Raw genomic sequence first — 25,639 nt, 5'->3', positions numbered from 1 at the left:
GCTTGAGCATGTCCCAAATTGCACATCTCTTCCCTCTCTTATTCCCACTCTTATATTTAGCAGTGATCACTTTTCAGTTAAGTTTCAGCACTTAAGAATAACTGTGTATTGATTACAGTATTCAACCAAAAGTATTAAGTAGAACAAACAAACAAAAAAATACTAAGAGGGATAACATATTAAGTTGCTCATCAACAGTCTGGGTGAGGGCTGATCAGTAGATATCTTAATATTTAAGATTCACTGTAGGTTTCATCAGATCCAACAGAAATTCCCCACCACTGATAGTTTTCCAAGCTAGAATTAAATTCTCATATTTTGCATTGTTTTAGTAGCAGCTGGACAGATTTTTTGGAAATAGATGAATATCAAAAAACCAATTTGTAGAAGAAATATTTTATCAATGAACTGGCCCTAGAAACTTATCAGTTCACTAAAAATGTTTCAAGGAAATAGTCTTGAACTTACACAATTGATAAGCATATAATCTTTCTATATGTTTATGAACTTGCTGTATTTTTTAAAAAGGATTTTTTTTTATTTTTTGAAAGGCAGAGTTATACAGCAAGATAGAGACAAGAAATATTCCATCCTTTGGTTCACTCCCTATATGGGCAAAACAGCTAGGGCTAGGCCAGGAGCTTCTTCCAGGTCTCCCAGATGGGTGCAGAGGTGCAAGAATTTGGGCCATCTTCAAATAATTTACCAGATGCATTAGCAGGGAGCTGGATCAGAAATGGAGCAGCCAGGACATGAACTGGTGCCTATATGAATGCCAGCAACACAGGTGACAGCTTCATCCACTACACCATAACACCATCCCTTAAAATAAGTCTTCATAATGTTTGTAACAATATCATTCAAATAAAATTATACTTTCATTTTTTGCACCTATTTTTACTTGCCTTATAGTGGTAACTTTGAAAGGAGCCACAGATATTTAACTGCCTCTTCACCAAAACCACTATCATTTTTGCAAAGTCAGATAAATGAACTGTTTTGCCAAATCATTACATAGTTCATGCTGTGTCATGATTTGAAGAGGCTATGGCTGCCAAACCCAGCAGATCTTTAATTCCCAAAGACATAGGTTAGTGGTAATAAGCATGTGAAAAAATAACCCAGCTGCAAAGTTTAGGAGTTGGGCCAGTGGAAAAATCTGTAGATCACTGGGAGCTTGGCCTTGGAAGATAATACTGGCAAGAGGGTTAGTTATGCATGTGTGAGTTGGGTGCTCATGTTCCCTCTGCCTCTTGGATCACCATGTGACTCTTCCTCCACACATTGTCCACCATGGCGATTCTCCACCTTCTCACTCATCGGACAGATAGAACCACCTCACCTTGGATCACAACCCTCCAATACCATGAACCAAAATAACTCTCCCTTCCTATGTAGTTTTTGCTATATATTTTGTTAGAGTTATGAAAAAAAGCTAACACAGCTGGTAAATATTACAAAATGTCAAAGAATGTAAGTATTCTGACCTCATCATCTATTGTTTGTTTTTGTCTATCATCTGTATGGGAATGATATGCAAATGGTTGTGGATAACTCAAACTGAACCAAACTTGAGTTTAAGTCCATCATCTACAAGACAATCAAATCTTCCCAAGATTTCTGAAATCAGTAATGAATGTGTGGAAATTGCCATAAACCATTCTCAGTTTTGATAATTAAGTACAAAAACTCATGGGATTCACTAAAAGCTATATTGATAACAATAGCATTTATTCCAAGGAAAAGTAAAGAAGCATAAGGTGGAGTGTGATGGGGTTTAAAGTCAAGCAATGCTTCTCATTTCCCTGTAGAAACACTGGCAACATTACCTCCTTCTGACCTTAGTGAGTGAATGCATGCACAGATTATATCCAGTCAGAAGAGATCACCTGAGCTACAGTGTTCAGAGTTTTACTGGTGCTGCATTGTGTAGGAAGACACTTATTGAATTATTGCTTATTTGTCTTTCTCTCTATCACTTACGGTTCTTAGAGGTTAGAGCGCTATCATGTGGCCTAAAGTCCCAACTCTTGCATCACATGAGTAGTCTTTCTGACATGCCAGTTCCTGAAAGTTAAGGTTATCAGGAGCGTATTATGAGCCATTCTGCTAACATAAATTATCATGTGTGGCTGTGGAGCCTCCATAAATAACAAAAACATACATATTGTTGCAGCTGTCTGTGGTTATTACATTAATTTTTCCTCCACAATGGTTGCATATTGTGTACTCAATGAATGAGTAACATGGACAAGCAAGTATGTGTAAAGCAGAATGAGAAACAGTGACTTGATCAGCTCTTGTCCTGACGGTTGATGTACAATGTAATACTTTATCCATTTTAGTATTTTTTTTTTGTTCTAGTACCGTTGGTTGAACTCTGTAATTAACACACAATTATTCTTAGGTGTTTAAATTTTAACTGAAAAGTGATCCCTGTTAGGAATTTGGAAAACATTATGCTGAGTGTAATAAGCCAATCCCAAAGGGACAAATACAACTTGTTCTCCTTGATAGGTGACAACTAACTGAGCACCAAAAAGGAAACCTGTTAAAGTGAAATAAACACTATGAGAAATGGTGACTTGATCAGCCCTCAACCAGACTGTTGATGAGCAACTTGATATGTTATCCCTCTTAGTATTTTTTTTGTTTGTTTGTTCTACTTATTACTTTTGGTTGAATACTGTAATCAATACACAATTATTCTCAAGTGCTGAAACTTAACTGAAAAGTGATCACTGCTAAATATAAGAGTGGGAATAAGAGAGGGAAGAGATGTGCAATTTGGGACATGCTCAAGCTGACTTACCTCAAACGGTAGAGTTAGAAACATACCAGGGGATTCCAATTCAATCCCATCAAGGTGGCATGTACCAATGCCATCTCACTAGTGCCAGTGATCAATTTCTGTTCACAATTGATCATAATGATAGGACTAAGAACCAAAGGGATCACATAAACAAGAATAGTGTCTGCAAATACTAGCTGATAGAATCAAAAAGGGAGAGAATGATCCAACATGGGAAGTGAGATACACAGTGGACCCATAGAATTGCAGATGTCCTAAACAGCACTCTGGCCTCAGAATCAGCCCTTAAGGCATGCGGATCCGGCTGAAAAGCCCATGAGAGTATTTCAGGCATGGAAAGCCAAGACACTCTGGGGAAAAAACAACAACAACAACAACAACAACAACAACAAAACCTAAATGAACGATCTCTGGGAGTGAGATTCCAGTGGAAAGAATGGGTCATCAAAGAAGGAGGTACCTTTCTCTGAAGGGAGGAGAGAACTTCCACTTTGACCATGGCCTTGTCTAAATATGATCAGAGTGAGTGAACTCAGGGGGCTTCCATAGCCTTGGCAGCTCATGACAAGAGCCTAGGGTGATTACTGATGCCATAAACAAGAGTGTCAATTTGTTAAGTCAACAAAAGGAGTCACTGTGCACTTACTCCTCATGTAGGATCTTTGTCCTTAGTGTGCTGTACATTGAGATTTAACGCTATAACTAGTACTCAAACAGTATTTTTCACTTTATGTTTCTGTGTGGGAGCAAACTGTTGAAATCTTTACTTAATGTATGCTAAACTGATCTTCTGTATATAAAGAGAATCGAAAATGAATCTTGATGTGAATGGAAGGGGAGAGGGAATGGGAAAGGGGAGGGTTGCGGGTGGGAGGGACGTTATGGGGGGGAAGCCATTGTAATCCATAAGCTGTACTTTGGAAATTTATATTCATTAAATAAAAGTTAAATAAATACAAAAAAAGAATTGTATCCCCATAACACATTTGATATTAAAAACTAAAATTAAAAATTTAAAAAAAAAGAAAGAAAGCAGAGAAAGACAAAAGGAAAGAAAAACCTCCCAGCTGTACTGAGAGGAGCTGCTGAAGTACAGAGCCATTGGTGGCTGATTGTCTAATACTTCTGTAGGTTGTTAAAGGAAAAGTTCTTCTGATGAGAATGGTTCAATTGTTTAAGCAGGTGAAACGTACAGTCAAAACTCACTAGAGACAAAAGAAAAAAACAAAACATGAACCCCTCCTCACAAGATGAATAAAATCCATGTTACCTAGGTTAGCTATAATAGCACTGAAAGATATTGATTACAAGAGCTAGCACATGACATAAACATCTTTCACAGAAGCTGGCTGCTTGACTCTTAAAGACTCATCTCCAGATGGTGGGGGAAGGCCCCTCTGGTCTTTTTCTAGCCAGGAATATATCTCCCTGCCAATCTTCTTATGCATAGGTAACCCTAACTGCCAAAAGGGGGGAAGGGAAAAGACCTCTCTGGCTATTTCAAGAGGAATATGGGTGACACTGGAAACAGCATTCAGATTTCCTCTTCCAGGGGTCTGTCCAGAAGTGCCCACTAGAAGGCCCGCATCTGTGATTCCATCTACAGCACCATCAGGCATTTGAAAACTGCTGTATGAGAAGAAACAAGTCATACAAGAAGGTAAGGCAAGGTTGTCATTGGGCATGTCACCTGAAATAAAAGGATGAATGCAAATGTTGTGTATAATCAACCAGGTAAAAGCCAAGTGAAGTCTAGCCTTGACATCATATCATTAGTGGAGGTACCCAGGTGAACAATAAGATGAAAAGAACTAGCACGACGAATAGCAAGGCTGTTCCCCAAATAACTGCAGCTTGATGATGGGGTTGAGGATGAAGTCTAGGGACAAAGATGCATAACAGATTTACTTAATTTTTTGAAAGAGGAGTTTGAATAGTTCAGTCTACTGGCATTTTACTAGGAGGTGTTGAAGTCATCCTCCAGCATCAAACCTAAAGTTGGTTTGGAAACCCAGGCCTTCACTTGGAATGGTGGATTTAAGAATCCAATCCAGCCATGTTTACTACAGTAGGAACAGAAAGAATCACAGAATAGGGACCCTCTCAACCCTCTTTTAAAGAAGGAGAGTGAATTGGAAGGTCCTTGCTGGGAACATTCTTCTGTCTGAACACAGAGAATATCTTCCGCAAGCTTCAGAACTGTGAATAGTAACGTTCAGACAGGTCCTTAGACAAGAACTACCCAAGCAACAGGGGATCCTTGTGGGAACACTATCCAAAACAATTGAGTGGACTAAGTTGAGGGGGTACCTAAAAGCAAATATTGGGAGTAAGGACACAGTGGTATACAAAAAAGTCATTTAAGTATAAAACTGTAGACCATTTAGTCTCATGAAATTGGACAGTAAATTATAAGAGTTAGGGACCACTGGGTGAATGGGGGCCACAGCTTCCTTAACAAGATAATGGTCCTGCACTAGCCTCCACTCTCTGCTTTATCTTAAGACTTCCTGGATTGACATATCACAGGGACTATCATATGGTTTTGAAAGTCCTTATGATGGGGCTGGCATTGTGGCACAGTGGGTTAAACTGACACCTGCAAAGCTGGAACCCCTTATGGGTACTAGTGTGTGTGTGTCCTTGATATTCCACATCTTTCTAGCTCTCTGCTAATGCACCTAAGCTCAAGTCCTTAGGTCACTTCACCCATGTGAAATACCCAGATGGATTGGTCTTCTTTTCTGTCTCTCTGTCTTTCCTCTATACCTTGAAGAGAACACCCTGCTCATGTCCAGCCAGCAAATGATTGTATCGGAAATTGGCTTTCCTGTAGGAGCAGGTAGATGATACTTCTCAGGATTATATTTTTAGGCTAAGCATTGATCTCTTATACCATAAACTATGCCTTAATTGTGCTATGAGCTTTCTGGGTCCATTATTGCCATCCAGAGAGGCTGGATCTCACTTTTCATTTATTAACTTGCTTGTGCCTTTGTCAGTCCCTTTTTTAAGGAATATGGCCAACTTTTCAATAATGTCAACTTGGACAGGACAAAAGGACCATTCCTCCTTTCTTCATTTTTCTGGCAGAATGACATGTGTGTGTACATATCTCATGTCTACTTGCAAATTCCCTGTCCCTGATGTGGGTGCCAGGGGTAGAGATTTCTTATGGTGCACAGCCCTGACCCATATTCTGATGATTTCAGCCCCAAGGAGTTAACCTTCAGTGCCATGATAGTCTAGGCATGGGAGGGTTATGAGCAAGGATGGGAGTGTGCTTGTCCCAGTGTCAATCGGATCCTACTCAGGTGCCTTTGGCATGGGAAGGCACATACATTCCCACTACTTCCATCATCATGTGACCAATGTAAAATGCAGAAAAACAGCATCTGACATAAAGCTGTTGGAGATGGGTCCATTCTTGAACCATGTCTCTGACCCTGAGGAATAGAATGTCAGACATTTATATAAGTACAACCTAAGTTTGACATCATTTTAAATTAACTCAGAGTTAACTCTCTCCCAATTGAGAGCCTTATCTTTTGAGAGTTCCAAGGATCCAACTAGAACCTCCATGACTAAAAGAATCAGTTTAAAGCTTTAAATCTGTAGAACTGTCAAAGGTTTAAGTCATTTAGTCAATAAAAGAAGTAATAATTTATTTAGCCTGATTACTTTAACTAAAGCGGTTTGCCAGATCTGATCAGAGTTACAGAAATCACTCAATTAAAAATAGCCAGATAATGCTAACTCCTTTAAGACTCAATAATACCAAGCAATAGAGAATCGAACAATCCTATTATCAAGAGATTAAGAAAAAAAGTCATCAACAAAATGTCCCAGGAGCTGAGACAAAGGACAGGCTTCTCTTTGAAGGTCAAACTCCTTGTTCCACATATATATGGATTAAATATACAATGCATATGCTTCTATAGTAATAATTCGCCACCCATGCATGTAATCTTGACAGGTAATTCATGAGAACTCTGCAAGAGTGTTTCACTTATTAGTGCATGTGAAAATAATCATTAGTGTCTTCTGTAAAGAGGATTCTAAAGTACTCAATATAATAAAATGGGAAGAAGAATCTCACTACAAACCTCCTTTCAATGTAGAAAGCTCCTCCATTAAGATATTTTCCAGCACTTCCCAGATGAGAAGGAATGATCTCTTGATTAGAGAGTGTTATTAAAGGATATGAACATGCATGGCTCCAGCTCCGCTGAGCTGATTCTTTGGTTCCACTTAAATTCAGGAAGTATGAGATCCTGCTCTTCTAGAGACAGACTTCCAACTGTAAGGTGACCATACATTATGCTTTGTCCAAATAATTTCAAGTTAATCCTCTTTCCCAGGGCCTCATCCAATTTAGTTTGTATGGATTTTTCCCCATGGAGTTCTATTATTAATATCTACATGAACACTTGTCAGTATACATTGGACAGATCTCAGAGTCTTTTGTCTACATCCTGTACATCCTGTCATGATTTTACTTACTAGTGTCAGAAGTGAATTTAAAGTGAAAAAAATTTTCATTCAACATAGGAATGCATCAAAAAATGATCAGAAATCAAGTGTCTTGTCAGTAACTTCTCTATATCTATATAACTAGGGACTCCTTTTAAAGCACGACATAAAAGCATTTAGAGGTGGACAAATCCTTCTAGTCATTAGATGGTATTAAGCTGCATATATTTTGCTGCAAATGTCAGGATTCCATTTTTTATGGCTGCATCGTGTACATATACATTTATGTAGTCATCAATTAATGGAACTCTAGGTTGTGCCCACATCTTAACTATCATGAATTGAATGGCTAGAAACATGGGAGGGAATACAAGCTAAGACTTTTACACTTAGTGAAATAAGGCAGACCCAAGAAGACAAATAACACAGTTTTTCTGACTTATGGTAGTTAGTACAAAAAGACTATTGAAAATTTTAACCTATATGAGTGAAATTGACATGCTTGGATTGAATTACTGTTTATTGCCCTTTTCTGTATTACTGCTAAATATTGTCTTTCTGTCTTTACTCGTGTCACTTTTTTTTTAGTGTGGTATTATACCTTTGACTACAAAGTAAATTAAAAATTTTATTGCACAAATTAAAAAAGAAAAAAAATGAAGTGGATGAAGGGAGGGAGAGAGGAAGAAAAGAATCACTGTAGTCTTTGAAATGTATCTATTAACTACATTAAATTTGTTCTTTTGTATTAATTTAAAAAATGTAAATAAAGTCAATAAAATATATTTAAAACCTGATATTAAGACAAGTAGTTGATAACTGCTGTCTCTGTAAGACACAATTTTAATAGTCAGTTAGATCATAAAACTTCCAGTAAGCTGTGAAATGCATAAATTCAATCAGTTTGCCAGCTGGACTTCTCAATAGGAAATACGGTACTTTAAAAATTAGGTGAAATCTGTCTAAGAATATTGACTGAGAATTGTTATCACAGATACAGAGAAAGCACCAATGTTCTTGCTGCAGAAGAACAACATAATTATTTATTACATTATATTTCCTGATGATATTTTCATTTTATAATAAGGTCTTGTGTAATATAATCTGTAGCACTGAGTTTTAAAAATGGACAATTATTGAAAAATATGTAGAATGAATCAACTTTTATGAAAGTTGATGGCTGCTCTGGACTAAGCTATCATCCTTTGCCTCCTGTACTTTGCCTTAGATGTTGGGGCTGAAATTCTGTAAAGCACATCTCTTTGCAGCTGCTTGCTCTCAGATTCTGCACACAGGTGGCTTACAGAGACTAACAGGTAGGGGAAGGGAAAGAGGAGGTGCTCTTTCCTTTTTTCACACAGTTTTTGTCTCAGAACAAGTTCTTCATTTCCTCTCAGAAATCTAACAGTGGCTCTTATCTGTTTTCAGAAGCCCATGTCCTGAATATAAGATTATGCCCCATGAATCATGTTTCTGTAGGTACCAGTGTCTTCAGCACACCACCCTCCCTTATTACTTATGTACAAACTCATCCTGTATGTCCCTGACTTATAAGAACCCAATCTCTGTACTCTGTCCTCACAGATGTTAGGGATGACAGCTGCTTTTGAAGTTACAATCCACCTTCCATCACTATTCCCTTATACATTTCACCCCTCCAAATTTCACCAGTCAGTTGCGCAGTTGCCTTTGTATATTGTCTATGTTAGCATAATTAGTGGCATTTCTATTTCTTTGGAGACAGACTGAATGTAAAATTTCAAAAAATATCTGTAAGTATTTATGATCTAGAGAAAATGCAAATACACTTCAGAAGGGTCATAATAATAATTATTTTAATGGAACATGGTGCAGTTGCACACATTTGCAAAATGTTTCAAATTGATTTCTTTAAAAATTTTAACAGATTCAATATGATTTGTAGATACAAGTCTAAGAACATAATGATATTCCTTTTCTCATTCCCTCCCTGCCTCCTTCCTTCTTTCTACCTTTCTGTCTTTTTTTACTTTTTGAGATAGCATATTTTAAATTTACAATGCAATAAAAAGGCTTAATACTTCACTGAATAAAAATTTAACAAGTAAAATGCAAAGTGATCCTAGTTTTGTGGGGATGTAGACCATGGATAAATTTTTCCAAATTGATTTTTAGTTTCACATATGTTCCAGCTACATTAATGGATTAATGGAAGAAAACCTTCACAAACAACTAAATTATGTTGTTTTTATCCTGTGTCATGAGTGATGAACATAAACATGTTAACTTTAATTTTGATTCAGCTTTCTTAAGCAACTTACAGAATCAAAATCTTTTTAGACTAATTCTATTAATGGTGAAACATACAACATCATTGCAAGTATTATAGGAAATCTAGTTTGAGTTCAACATAAAAGAATCTTTTCTTGCTTTGGATAATTTGAAAAAAAAGTTTTAATATAAAGGAAGTCATAGCACAATCAATATTCTGGGTCACTGAATTCAGTATTTTGTATGAAAATATGTAGTTAATTTCATTGTAGTACATATAAAATTCATAGTTTTGCACAAGTAGGATGTGATACATTATCAATTCAAATATATGTTGTAACATTGAAAATTTCACTCACCACAGAAAAGATTATAGTAACTGAACTATAAATTGATGTTACAAGAATGAAATTATTTACCCTGCCCCCCATATACACAACAATAGCAGTAATTTCAACATGATAGAATATGCTTTTCTCCCTTTAATGCCATAATTAGTGGCGGGCCTGGGTTGGGGCAGGGTTAGGGCTGGAGCTGGTAGTTCAGGTATCCCAGGTGGGAACTCGTTAAGTAAGTCATTGGCACTGCCACCCAGATCTGCATTAGCAGGAAACTGGAGTCAGGAGTTTGAACTCAGGTACTTCCATATGGGATGCAGGTGTCATAAACTACATCTGAATCTAAGCCAAATGTCTTAAAATCCACTTGAGTTTTTCACAGGTGTTAACACTATTAAGTCACATAAATTTGGATTACATTTTTTCCACAGTAGTTAGAAATATTAGTCGAAGAATTTGGTAAGTGGAACATAAATGCACATAGAAAAAAAACAAAACCCTTACCTTTGAAATAGTTTGAAAATCATAATACTGAGAGCAAAGCTTGCAAACTGGAAGGCACTGAGATTTTTCATTACAAAAGCAAGGGAGAAACTCAGCAAATTAAAACATGAGGGTTTTCTAATTAAATGATGAGCACTCAATCAGTGAACAAGATTTAATTTTGAACTTCCATATTTGAGATGTAGAATATTATGACTTAGAGAGATCTTAGGATGTGATAAATTTTTAATTGGATAAATGTATATTTTGTATCTGAATGAGATGAAATTAACAAGACCTACAATTTACAGCATTTAAGTGTGTTTATGGATTATAAAATAGTATATAATACGATGTATTTGATGAGGTGTTTCTTACAAAAAGTTATTTGAAGTGGAGATATACATAATTTAGCTATTTTTTCTGAATTATTTATTATTTATTCATGTAAAAGGCTTTCCTCTGATACATGTCTTAGAATGCAACTGGGTAGGCTATTTTGATTTTGGTTCCAAGTGAGCACAGTAGTGTAGACATCACATAGCATCTTCAGTCGTAATCAACTTCAGCAGTTCTTGCACATTCAGGTTTACTACTGCTCTGGGTGCAGTTCATATCATTGCCAGGTGTCAGTATCTTTAGATTGAGTGGCGGCTATCTGATGAAGGGGGATGGTCACTGAGTGAATGGTGGCTATCTGATGAATGGTGATGGTTATTGAGTGAATGGTGGTTATCTGATGAATGGTGATGGTTACTGAGTGAATGGTGCTTATCTGATGAATGGTGATGGTTATTGAGTGAATGGTGGTTATCTTTTGATGAATGGTGATGGTTATTGAGTGAATGGTGGTTATCTGATGAATGGTGATGGTTACTGAGTGAATGGTGGTTATCTGATGAATGGTGATGGTTATTGAGTGAATGGTGGCTATCTGATGAATGGTGATGGTTATTGAGTGAATGGTGGCTAGCCGATGAATGGTGATGGTTATTGAGTGAATGGTGGCTAGCCAATGAATGGTGATGGTTATTGAGTGAATGGTGGTTATCTGATAGGGCTGGAAGATGTGCATTTGGCACAGCAGAAGCAAGGCTGCTGTCATTTTCCGGAAGCTAAGCAGGACAGGGCTGCTGTATCAGGCCCAAGTTGACATGTCATTGTACACCAAGTAGTGAGGGTTCAGTGGTCATCTGTGCTCAAAAGCTGCAGGACAGCTGACTCCATGGGTTGATGTGGTACAGTGCCCATGGCAGTGCTGCTGCCATGATGTTCAACAGTACCTGAGGATTGCAAAGGCATAAAGCCTCCACACTAGTGGCCCTAGATGGGATATCTTAATTTCCCAGGCTTCACAGGGAGAGAGTTGCTCCAGCAACACTGGGCATGTGTGTCACAGAATTTGTGGTGATTGGAGTAGTGTGGTCATTGGTTTCTGTATTTCATGTGGGCACAGAGTCACTCCACTGATCCAAGAAAGGTGTGGAGAGGCAGCAGGGGTAGAATGTCTACCATTCTCCATAGTAGCAGGAGGGCTGTCCCTCTCTGATTGTTACAAGAAGGTGTAGCAAAAAAGTATGTGGAGACATGGCATTTTCTATCCAGGCAGGGCTACTCTAGTAAACTAGGGCACAACACCTGGGAAATTGGAATTGAACCACTTACAAGTATCTGGGTGCTTCATGTGTCATGGGTCTCAAATTTGCTGTTATGTGTCAGCAATTGATGTGGGGCTGGCACAGCATGGATTGGGTGCCTTCTCTGGAACAGTACATCAGTGTAAACTCCACAGTGGCTCCCAAAAACTGGCTCAAATTTTTCAAGGGCTGCAGTAGTCACCAGTAGCAAAAACTTCATGTTTCTAAGATATCAATGGGTGGGAGCTAGGGAACTCCTGTTTAATACATTGTGGGAATAATCTCATGGATTCAGGTTGATCCAAACTAGGCCCATGGTGTGGGTGAAGCAACACATTTTGTTGCTGGATTTATAAGACTATCCTGAATCTCTATTTCCTTCTGCTTTTCTATTTCAACCACTTTGCACTTCAGAAATCTCCCCCAAAATACTACAGCTAAATGGCAACTTTTCATGTTTCAGTTTTCTTCATAGGAGGGAAGAATGTCTGGCACTTCTTGTCAGTAATCCTGTCATAAATCCCTTGTGATTTTTCACAAAGCTTAAATGTTATCAGATTTAAAACCATGCTTGGATATGCTTTTTAAATTTACAAATGATTCTAACTTAGGATAGCAAATAAAAGTGATGTCCACTTGACCTTTTAAAGCTCACAACAAATTATTATAGTATTAGGTAAATGTTAAAATTCAAAATAAAGATATGATTGCATTTTACTTTTTACAATTTTACCAACTTTGGGACTGTAATGATGGAATTCTTGCTTGAAGACAGTTCGATATCAGAAATGTGGTTGAGCACTTCACCTTTGACTTTGTCACTTCCACCATCCCTTCACAGTTAGGCAGATAGGGAGACATGAGTGACTAGCGAGAGGCTACAGAGTCCACATCCACTGAGACGAAGAGTTCCACAGCCTTTTACCACACCAGGGGACTTGAGAAGCGTGGATTGGCGCTAGAAGTTGGTAGAGATGGTAAGGGGAAGCTCCTGAAAGAGGAACAGATCCACCTGTTCTCAGAAAGGTTTGAGAGGCCTCCAGCTCCTCTAGCTAAGCTGAATTGTGGAAATCTTCCACCAAGCAAAGCCACTTCCTAAAGCCTAGGAAGATATCTGTCTTTTCAAATGTCCAAATCTCTGGAAAAATAAACATCAAAAAATGAAGCATATTAAGAAACAGGGGAATATGGCACAATTAGAGTAACAAGCTAAATCATCAGAAAATAACCCTGAAAAAACAGACAACTATGTTTCTTGACGAAGAATTGAAAATATTCACCTCAATGAGGTACAAGAAACTAAATATAAACACCAAAAGAAAGTCAGGAAAATGATACAAATGCTAAATGAGAATATTGATACTTAGAAATTAATAAAGAGAATGAAAGAGCTAAAAAATACCATTGATGAAATGAGAAATTCGCTAGAGGAAGTTTTAGATAGCTGACTTGCCTTTCGAGGAAAATCAAAGAGCTTTGTACTGGCGTAAAGACAGTCATAAAGACTAGGGCTTCAATAATACGTAAAATGGTGTTGGAGGGCAGGAATTGTAGCACAGTGAGTTAAGCCTTTGCCTGGAACTCCCATATCCTGTATCAGAATTCCACATCCCATATTGGGTTGTGGCTACTCTGCTTCTAATCCAGCTTCCTCCTAGAGCATCTTAGGAGGCAAAAGATGATAGCTCAAGTAGTTGGGACCCTGCCACCCTTTGAGAAGCCATATGGAGTTCTTAGAACCTGGTTCTGATTTTTCCGAGACATGGATGTTGTGGGCATTTGGAAAATGAACCAGCAGAGGGAAGATTGACTTCTGTCTCTTTCTCTCTCTTCTTGGTCATTCTGACTTTCAAGTAGATGAGAATAAACAGATAAATTATTTTAAATGATGCTGAGATGAATATCAAAAGGCAAAATAATAAAGTTATATGTCTTATACATTACAAACACTAACTTAAAATGATTTAAGACCTAAATGTACACCTGAACAATCAAATTACCAGAAGAAAAGCTTCATGAGAAAAACATTCATCACTGTTGATTTGATAATGATTGCTTTAATAAGACAGAGAAAGGACAAGCAACCAGTACAGAACTCAGAATACAAATTATCTGACTAAAAATCAGCAAAATTCTTGAATAGACATCTTTCCAAAAGATTACAAATGGACACCAAGCATTTAAAAATCTTCGCAGTATCACTAATCATTAGATATAATTAGATCAAAACCACAGAGACATCATCTCATTAGATAGCCAATATGAAAAAAAAAGAAGCAAAAACAAAGAGAAAACCAGAACATAACAAATGTTGGCAAGAATATTGAAATACTCAAATCATTGTACAATGTTGGTATGTGTGTAATAAGGAAAATAGTATGACAGTCCATTCAAAAAATCAAATTGCAATTACAAATATTACAAATATCAAAATTCTGTACATTTTTTCAAAAGAATTGAAAATTTGCATGTAGATATTTTCACACCCATGTTTCCTGTATAGCTATTCCATGATTCACAAATTTTTACTGATGGATTAGTGAATAAAAAATATTGATATTGAGAGGCCAGCGCTGTGGCATGGCAGGTAAAGCTACCACCTGCAGTGATGACATCCCATAATGGGTTCAAGTACTGGCTGCTCTACTTCTGATCCAGCTCTCTGCTATGACCTGGGAAAGCAATGGAAGATGGCCCAAGTCCTTGGGACCCTGCACTCATGTGGGAGACCAGAAAGAAAACCCTGGCTCCTGACTTCAGATCGTCACAGCTCTGGCCATTGCAGCCAGTTGGGGAGTGAACCAGCAGATGGAAGACCTCTCTCTCTCTCTCTCTGCCTCTCGCTCACTCTGTAACCCTGCCTTTCAAATAAATAAATAAATAAATATTTTTTTAAAAAAGAATATTGATATTGAAAGAAAATCCAAGATGGCTGAACGTTAAAAGGATATAGCCACATTAACTTAAACTGCATTGGGATATGAAAACAAAGGAAATACTGAAATTGTGAATGACACCTAAAATATGATATGGAATATGGCCCCCAAAAGTCCCACCTTGGGTATCTTATGAAACTGGAATTTGGGGTGCCACATGATATCACCTTGTGCTTATTAATAAATTCCCAGTATTAATAAGTATGTGTGGGTTCTTGCCTAATATTCAGAGAATTCTGAATACCATCATAAATGAACGAGGCAGCATGATACATTTTAAGCATTTATTCAGTGTGAAAGATGCATAGGAGAGTGAGGGCTCTGTCTAAAGGAGAGAAGTAAATCTGGGTTCATACCAAGTACCAGGAACCAGCCACGTGGAAGAGCATCCAGGTCAAGAAGCATGAGGTGGGTTAGCCTGAAGGCCATGCTCCCTGTAAGTGCAGGGACGCACAGGTCCTGTACCGGCAAAATGCCAAGGAAAGGAAGGGGTGGACACACCATGTTCCAGGCTTTTAATCTACTTTCAAAGGAGAGTGGTTAATTAACCTGATTGGCCGGTGGGTTCACAGGTGTGGCCAGGCAGGGGCTTGAGGTCACATGGGACGTGGTGAAGGCATGGTCTTTCAGCTCACAAACCTAATCAATTTTAACCTGTATGCCTGCCTGCATCAATGTTGCTTTCTGTTCCTCCCCTCTCCTGCTCCCTGACACCACCATACTTTCAGTGAAAAGCTGTGCAGTGCACCTCTATTCTGCTTCTATTAGCACACAGTCAGAGTCGGGGTCATGTGTGGGGCAAAGGATAGATCACTTGTATCCTACAGCCATGGAAATTTTCTGGTATTAGCTCCAGAGCTATGCTCACACATTCTACGTGAGCCAAGGTGTTTTGCCTTAGTTTCTGGGAGCTAAAACTAGAAGTAGCCCGTAAAAAACCCACTCCCACCCTGGGAGTTCTGGGTATGACCTTGCTTTACCTGCAACACCAGGACTGTAACAATTCATTTTAAATTTCTCAGTGACATCGAAATCTACCTAGTGGACATAGGGAAAAATCTACCTGCATTCGGCCAGTCTAGACTCATACTCTCTGGCTAAAATCCCCTGTATACCTGTAGTCACCCTGTAGGACTGGAACAGGGTACACATCCTCTAGTTCTAGAACTAGGGTTATTAGTATTATAAACCACAGCACCAGTTGTACTCATCTAGCAGGGCAGGAGTAAGGGTTCATTTGTATCACACAGCCCTAGAACCACGGCAGTTGGTACCACAAGTCCTCGTATCACTCAGGTTTGCCAGTATGGGAAGGGGAAGGGGGTAATCATTCTGGTCTCCCTCAGCACAAAGATCAAGGCCCTGGCTGTCACATTCACCAGGGAGACTGACACTGAACTCTCTGTGGCCCAAAGATATTAAGCCAAAGAAACTCATTCATCTCTAAACCACACTTCTATCCCTAGAAATTTTCAGCAGACTAGACCATTGTTTCACTTATAGACACAGCTGGACTTGAATAAGACAAAAGACATCACTCAGAGGCTACAATCCTGGGCTGACCTAGAACCAAAGCCAAGGCAGCAAGCCAAGTGATATCCTGCATTCCAGCTAAACCATAAATTCTTTTCCAATAAAACCTACTCCATAAAGAAGAAAAGATAAGTACACCTGTTGTGTAGCCATCAGCATAGAGACAGAGGAGACATGAAGAAGCAAAGCGGCATCATGCCTCCAAAAGAACACAATAATCATCCAGAATTAGATCCTGAACTGAAGGAAATCTATAAAATGGCAGATATAGATTTTAAAATCATAATTTTAAGGAAACTCAATGAAATGCAAGAGAATGGGTATGTACAGACTAAAGCAAACAGGAAATCAATGAGAGACATGAATGAAAATATCACTAGGGTGATAGAACTTATTAAAAATAACCAAATAACATGGGAAGTGAGATACACAGCAGACCCACAGAATGGCAGATGTCCTAAACAGCACTCTGGTCCCAGAATCAGCCCTTAAGGCATGTGGATCCGGCTGAAAAGCCCATGAGAGTATTTCAGGCATGGAAAGCCAAGACACTCAGGGGAAAAAAAAAAAAAAAAAAAAAAAATCTCTGCAAGTGAGATCCCAGTGGAAAGAATGGGTCATCAAAGAAGGAAGTACCTTTCTCTGAAGGGAGGAGAGAACTTCCACTTTGACCATGGCCTTGTCTAAATATGATCAGAGTGAGTGAACTCAGGGGGCTTCCATAGCCTTGGCAGCTCATGACAAGAGCCTAGGGTGATTACTGATGCCATAAACAAGAGTGTCAATTTGTTAAGTCAATAACAGGGGTCACTGTGCACTTACTCCTCATGTAGGATCTTTGTCTTTAGTGTGCTGTACATTGAGATTTAATGCTATAACTAGTACTCAAACAGCATTTTTCACTTTATGTTTCTGTGTGGGAGCAAACTGTTGAAATCTTTACTTAATGTATGCTAAACTGATCTTCTGTATATAAAGAGAATCGCAAATGAATCTTGATGTGAATGGAAGGGGAGAGGGAATGGGAAAGGGGAGGGTTGCGGGTGGGAGGGACGTTATGGGGGGGAAACCATTGTAATCCACAAGCTGTACTTTGGAAATTTATATTCATTAAATAAAAGTTAAAAAATAACCAAATAGAAATTTTGGATATGAAATCTTCAATCATGAAATAAAAAATATAATTGAGAGCTCTAACCATGTTATAGACCAAGTAGACAAATGAATTTCTGACCTTGTAGACAAGAATTCCAAACTAACACAATCAGACAAAAATAAAGAGAAATGAATTAAAATGAATGAAAAAAGTCTATGTGAAATAACCAAATATTCACATTATACGTATTCATGAAGGTGAAGAAAAGGAAAATGGCATTGAGAAACTCATTAGTTTAATAGTTGAAAATTTTCCAGGGCTTGAAACTTGGTTGAGAAATGGGCAAAGTACTTCAACAGACAATTCTCAAAAGAAGAAATATCAATGAACAACAAATATATGAACACATGCTGAATATCACTAGTCATCAGGGAAGTGCCAATCAAAACCACAAAAGAATATCATCATCCTTACTCAGAAAGTGTAAAATCCGAAACACAAAAAGTAACAAATAGCTGTGAGGGTGTGGACAAAGTGGAGCTCCTATACACTGTTGGTGAGAATGTACATGAGTGCAGCCCTATGGAAAACAGTGTAGGGATTTCTTTAAAAATTAGAAGTTGACTTTCCATATGATCCATTAATCCCACAGTTGGGTTTATATTCATAAGACTTAAACATAATGAATCAAAAAAATACCTGCATCACCATGTTGTATTAGCATGGTTCACAATAGCCAAAATTGGAATCAACCAAGGTGTCTATCATCAGATGAATGGGTAACAATAAGTGGTATATATACACAATGTAATATTATTGTTATCAAAATGAATGGAATTCTACCTTTTTCAGCAAAATGGACACAAATAGACCATCATATTAGGTGAAATAAGCCAGATCTTGAAAGACAAATACCACATGTTCTCCATTTTTTGTGGGAGCTGAATTTAAAAAAGGAAAGAAAGAAGTATCTGTGTGCGTCTATTGTTGCAAGTATAATTTTGTAAAACTTTGTCTTATACTTTGTGAAACCTATAGTAAAGAATGTTATATTACTATAGTTTTAATGTTCTTTGATTACTTTAAATTTACTATATATGGGTAAATGGTAATTTTTTCCATTCAATTTCCATTCAATTTTCCATTCAATTTTTTCAACTATTTAGAGTCATTTTCTGTATTTCCACTAAATTACAATATTTTTGCTTTTTATTTGTTAAACTTCTTATTCAATGAAGTATTATGCCTTTTTATTGTAATGCTAATTTAATATATGATATATGAAAAAGTGAGAAGGAAAGAGGGTGAGTGAGAGGGAGGAAGGGAGAGAGGAAGGAGATACCACTATGTTCTTAGAATTCTATCTACAAACTACTTTGAAACTGTTAAAAACTTATTAAAAACTAAAATAAAAAAGTAAATAAAATATCAATTGTTATGACATAAAATTTTGATATTTACATACAATGTAGCATTTTTCAGTCTTTTAAAAGAAGGCAATTTTGACATACATGGATATATGGAGGAAACTTGCAGACAAGATTTTCAATTAAAGAAGCCAGTCATAAATAGAGACATGCTGCATGATTCCACATATTTGATGTACCTGAAGTCAAATTAACTGAGAGAAGAGTGGTGATTTCCAAGAGATGGTGGGAAGTAAAAGATCAGAGTTGTTACCCAGTAAATACTGGGTTTCAGTCTGCAGACTGAGGATCTCTGTTGCATGAAAAGTGTGCACAGTTTCCATTACTACACACTTAAATGAATAAAATATTAAATGTTTCTTTTCACTACAGTAATAATTTGTAAAGAAACATAACTTGAACAGTATTATGGCTGACTTGTTCTATTACTATTTCCTGGGCCACAGTACTCAAACTTAATAATGATTCCCAAGAGTAAACTGCAAAACCAACTCAGAGATCCCAAACCTGGCACCAAGGCCACACAGCAGGCAATGAGCCAGCCAGGTCTCAGAAGAGCCTTTGTTACTTTGAAGAAAAATATGTTTTTATTTCATTCGACAGAGTTGTAGTCAGCACATTACTTGTTTCTAATTTTATAAAGATGAGAAATGGCTGAGAATTATATTGATTAATATTAATGATGTTAACAAATAATTAAGTGCTCCTAAAGTCCCATAGTGGAGAACACAAGGAGAAAGAGGGAAAAGGGAGAGTGAGAGAGAGAAAGAAGAGGAAAAAAGACACTATATCTTAAGAAAAAAATCATTTAGGTTAAATATTCCCTCATTTATGAACTGATTTCCTTTACTTCAAAGTAGCATGAAAATGACTTTTTCAATTCATGATGACAAAGAGCTTTTACAATGGCAGGAAATCCTTGTTAATTTTTTGGGGAAGGGAATTTGTAAAATAATTAACAATTTAACAATGCTACTTTGGAAAGAATGGTTATTGTGAAACTACCTTCAGCTGGCACGTTTCATTATAGAATTTTATGATGTAACATGTCAGATGATGCAATCTTTTCAGAAAGCACTTCGAGCTAAATTAGCAAATTTCCCATATTGTACAAGGAAAGGTGGTTCCAAAGGAAATAGCAAGCTGGAACAGCTACACTTGAAGCAAATTATGTTAAAATATCTTATTAGATACCATATAATTTTGGGTATATTGCATTTTGTTAGTTTTGACCTAAAACATTCTCTTCCTTTGGAAGCCTTGCATCAAATATGCATTACACCTTTCATAACTGATCTATTTGAGACTTAGGCCTCCTTCTACTACTGAAAAGAGGGATCATTCTGCTGAAAATTTTTGTAGAAATCAATGGGCAGTTCAGACATTGGAATTACAATCCATTTTGACCATGATTATCTCCCTCAGAAAAGGTTTTTTTCACCACTGGCTGCTGAGAAAAATGAAGGCCACCAAAATGTCATAGCAGGTGATAATATCTTTGATATCATTTTTGGCTTCAAAAAAAGTCATTTCATCTTCTCTGCTATTGAGCTAAGAATCCATAAAGGCAAGTATATAAACCACCAAGAACGAGCAACCAGTAACTATTATCGAATCAGCAAAGTTCCATTTGTCATCGCTGGGAACTTTCTTCCGTTTCAGGAAGCAATAAGGAGGCAATAGTTAGGATGCTTTTTGCAGAAAATAAAAGAAAATTCAACCCCCAAATGGTCTTGCATTTAAAGAATGACTTAATATATCTTATTCCAACAATTGCAGAGGTAGAACAGTTCCAAGATGATTCATTGATTAGGTCAGTGAAATCATACGTGTGTGGTTTTTTTTTGTTGTTGTTGTTGTTATCTTTTCCATGTTTTTCTACAAGTTCTCCTCAATGCTGCTAATTGTATGATAGAAAGAAGCCTTGAGCCTGTAGCAATTCTAGGCACCAAGTAAGACGCCATATGCAGCAAAAAAAGATAAAGAAAGAAATGAGGAAGAAACAGTAGGGTGGAGAGAATATGTGTGGATACCTGAGAGAGAGAGAGAGAGAATAGGAAGCAGAGAGAGTGAAGAGGGTGATTTCTTTAGTGTGTCTTATTTTATGACCAAATATGTTTTATATTTGTTTACTCAAAGAGAATGGAACCCTATGACAATTTGGATCAGTTCCAGTTCACTGTGTACAGGATAAATTGTTAAAATACAGCTATCTGCTACATTAGAAAAATGAGATCATAATCATTGTATGGGTGTATTTTCTTCTCTACATTTTATAACCTTTGTAGTCTTTGCTTTCATATTTATGGGGACAAGTTAACACTGCCACTTTTTAAAAAAAAATTTTCTGATATACTCAGAGGAATTTTTCTAAGAAATATACAAAGTGAAAGAAGACAAGTAGAATTACCCATAGAACCAAGAAGATAATTGTTGTGACAAATGATTTAGCCAAATACAAACCGAGTGTCAACTGTCCATGGAACATGAATTAGAGAATACATGTGTAGAAAAAAGAAAGGAAATTACAAGTGCAGTTTTGCTTCCTCTACTTTTCCTGCATATAGCTACTGATAGCTGAAATATTGAAATATTGTAATGAGAATATATTTCTTTAAAAATCCACTTGTTTCTCTGAGAAGTAATTACAGATGGGAAAGAATCAGCCTAGTATAATGCCTTGATTCTGGGTTTTCTCTACCTCCATCCCAATTGCATATGGCTATGTAGTATGAAAAAGCTAAAATCCTAGCCAAATCTCAGTTTGAAATTATAGATGGGACACTAGTCAAAATAATACATAATTCAATGGATTTAAAAGCTCACAGAATCTAGACTTTGTAAATTTTCACAAAGAAATGACCCTTTTGTAATATACTATTTTTCTCATTTTAAACTGTGTGTGGTAACAAAGCTTCATTCACGTTTTAGAACAGATGATCTAAAAGAACATCGAGTAAACCACTTTGTATTTCATAGTGGATCACAGGATTTGATTTGTCATAAATTAAATGAAATTGCTTTGCTTTATTTTTGTTAATTTGAAGATGGGGGGGGTGCGGAGAGAAAGTGATTGCCCTACCAGTTGTGGAGCTGTGGCTGGGATGGGCTGAAACTAGGAACCAGTCTCAATCAGGGTCTGCCACATGGTTGGCAGGGACCCAAATGCCATCACTATTGCATCATCAGGAAGCTGCAATAAGAAGCAGAGCTGACATGGGATTCAGGTGATCCAGTCAGCATCTTGGCAGCTGTGTCACTGCCCTTCACTTGAATGGGTCTCTTCCCTTGGAAAGGCATTAAGAAGGTCTTCACAAATGCAGACTTTCTTTGTGACATTTTTACTGTAGCTGGTTAAAAAGAAACTGAACGACCTCTCTCCAATGACTGAAGCATTTGTATGATTGTAGGTCTTTGGGAATCACATAAGAAACTGAAAATACAATTTCAACTTTGTAGAATTTGGAAATGTGCTTTTATTAATGTCCACATATAGCTAACTTATAGAAATTAGCCTGAGTATAAAAATGTATTCAGGGGCCTGTGCTGTGACTTAGCAAATAAAGGCAATATCTTCAATGCATGGCATCCCACATGGGTGCTGGCTCAAGTCCCAGCTGCTCCACGAACAATCCAGCTCCCTGCTAATGTTCTGGGAAAAGCAGAGGGTGGCACAAGTGCTTGGGATTCTGCCCTGGATGAAGATCCTGGCTCCTAGCTTCAGATCAGCTGAGCTCTGGCCATTGCAGCCAATTGGGGAGTGTCTCTCTCTCTCTCTCTCTCTCTCTCTCTTTCTCTCTCCCTCCCTCACTCTTTCTGCAATTCTGACATTCAAGATGGATTAATGGATCTTTTATTAAAAAAAGGATGTCTTCAAGGGATGTTCTATTTGGCAATACTTTTTTGTATGTTACTCTAGCATCTTATAGAAGGGGGTTGGAGTCAGAGTTCCAATTACAAATTGAATATAACCTGAAGTCCCTCTCACCACAAATGCATTGTGGGCAAGGGGCAAAAATCAGACTTTAAAGCATATAGAACTGGAAGTTAGTCTGTAGGAAGTTGACCACTTACAAGACATGAAAGTGAACTTTTTTTTTTCAAAAATGTAAACAATATTTTAAAAAGTTAAATACTAAAGACTGTTTCTTGATGCACTCGTGTACACATTTCTGATCAGGCAATCTGACAGTATGAGATATTTATATATTCAGATTTAGTAGAAAATGATGAATTGTTTTCCAGAGTGGTTATGCTCCTCCAGGCTATTACTACATCTTTGCTATCAATTAGAAGTGCCATTTGTTAATTTTAGTCATTCTCTTAGGCATACGATTTTCATTTTCTTGGTTAATAATAAGGTTGAAAGCTTTTTCCCACATCTATTCACACTGAATCTCTCCTGTTTTATTATATAATACATATTTAAGTATCTTGTAAGTCTCTATTGGAATATTAAATCATTTTTCTATCGATTTATTTATCTACATTACATCTTTGTATATTCTGAATAAGTACCATTTGTGTTCAAGCATGTGGCAAATATTTTCTGACATTTTCACCTTCTTTTCATCACATCAAAGTTTTTAAGGAACATAAATTCTTGATTTGAAAAATATTTGATTTACAAATATCTGATATCTGATTGACAAAATTTCTTGCTGTATTTAGACATTTTATTTCTACCTTGAGAAACATGTCACGAAAGGCACTAAAGTAGTTCTCCACATCTTCTATTCTCCTTTTCACAATGGATTTTATAATTCATTTGGAATCCATTTTTATGATATGAAGTAGTTGTCAAGTGTGATTTTATTCATGTCTATGAATATATCCTTTAGTACATAGATTTTGTATGTAAATATATGTATATATCAAATACATTATTTTTCTGCTGCTGTGTAATGTCAAGCTTTCATTAATGATGGTAAATGTGAATATTTTGGCTTTCTTTTCCTCTTCAGTTGTTCTGTCAGTCTTCCTTTACATGAATATAATATTATCTTGTTTTCTTTGGCTTTATAATATATGTACCTTGATATATGAAATAGGAAGACCTAAACCTATGGTGAGTCTTGACTCTGTGCATATTTATTTTAAATTATTTTTCTTAAGGAAGCTCTAAAATAATCTTAACTTCACTTATAATTATTATTAAAGTTCACTCAATAATAATTTTAAGTTAATGTGAAACTGTATAAGTGAAATACAAAGGGCATCTTTACAGAACTGAATATTGCAATTTGTATTTTCAGTTGCCTCAGATATTTTATTAAAATTTTCTGAGATGACTTTTCATAGTGTATGGTTATCAAATATCCAAATGTATTTACTGATTTCTTTTAAAAATAGATCAATGTAACTGTATATTCACATTCTCTCTAGTTTATTAAATTCATATTTCATTTGTAGTTTTATTTGTACTTTATATGTACATATACACACTATCTGAAAATACTGGTACTTTTTTAACTTTTCATCTTTATTTCTAGTGTTTGAAACTAAAATATTTAATGTAATTAGTATTCCAGGCAAAGGTTAATTATATTACATATTATGGATATATTTTTATTTTCTTTTTCTCAAATGGAACATTTGAAACAAATTTCCATTAAAGAGGATGCTTTGAGTATTGCTTTTGTAGAGTGATTTGCCTGTAGCTACTTTGCATAGACAGTATATCATGAATTATTAATTTTATCAAACATTTTCCATGCATTGCCATGTAATCATCAGAATTTTCTCCACTATTCTGATAATGTAGTGAATTTCTTGTCTGATTCTGAATTACAAATTAATTGTGCATTCCTGAAATAAAATAAATGTTTTCAAATTTTCTACCTTAATAAATTAATTTCAAATGTTTTTTCAAGGAATTTGCATCTGTGTTTGTTGTTTAGATTGGCCTCTGCTTTTCTTTTGCTATTAAATTTGGTATTTATTTAGTTGCATTGAGCTTGTGTATTGTAATTTTTGTCTGTTTTTTAGGAGTTGTATATTTTTCCCTGTAATATTTGTCAGAATACGCGCACTTAAACTATCAGTTTTCTCCATGGACAGGGTTTTAACTACAAATACATTTTCTCCTTCTGTTGGTAAGTTGTGTTTTGCTGGAAAAAATTATCCATTATATCTAAATTTTCAATCACATTGATAAACTGAAGTATAAAAACCAAAATTATCTCAATAGATGCAGAGAAGCATTTGAAAAAAATACAACACACTTTAATGATGTAAACCCTAAGCAAATTCTGTAACTAAAGGGCATTTCTCAACAGAATCAAGGCAATTTATGACAAACCCACAGCCAGCCTGTCACTGAATGGGGAAAAGTTGGAAGCATAGCTTCTAAGATACAAAAGCAGATAAGGATGCCTAATTTTAAAATTGCTGTTCAATATAGTCCTGGAAGTTTTAGCTAGAGCCATTTGGAAAGAAAAAGAAATCCAAGGGATTCAAAGTGGAAAGGAGAAAGTCACACTTTCCCTATTTACAAATGACATGATTTCATAAATAGGGGAAACAAAAGAGTCCACTAAGAGACTACAGAAACTCCAAAAAGAATTTGGTAAAATGACAGGATATAAAATTAACACTAAAAATCAATAGCCTTTGTATACACAGACAATGCTGTGGCTGAGAAAGAATTCCTAA

This window comes from Oryctolagus cuniculus, chromosome 2 (assembly GCF_964237555.1).
Source record: "Oryctolagus cuniculus chromosome 2, mOryCun1.1, whole genome shotgun sequence".
NCBI classification, from domain to species: Eukaryota; Metazoa; Chordata; class Mammalia; order Lagomorpha; family Leporidae; genus Oryctolagus; species Oryctolagus cuniculus.
The sequence above is the reverse complement of the archived record's forward strand: the minus strand, read 5'-3'. Positions refer to the sequence as shown.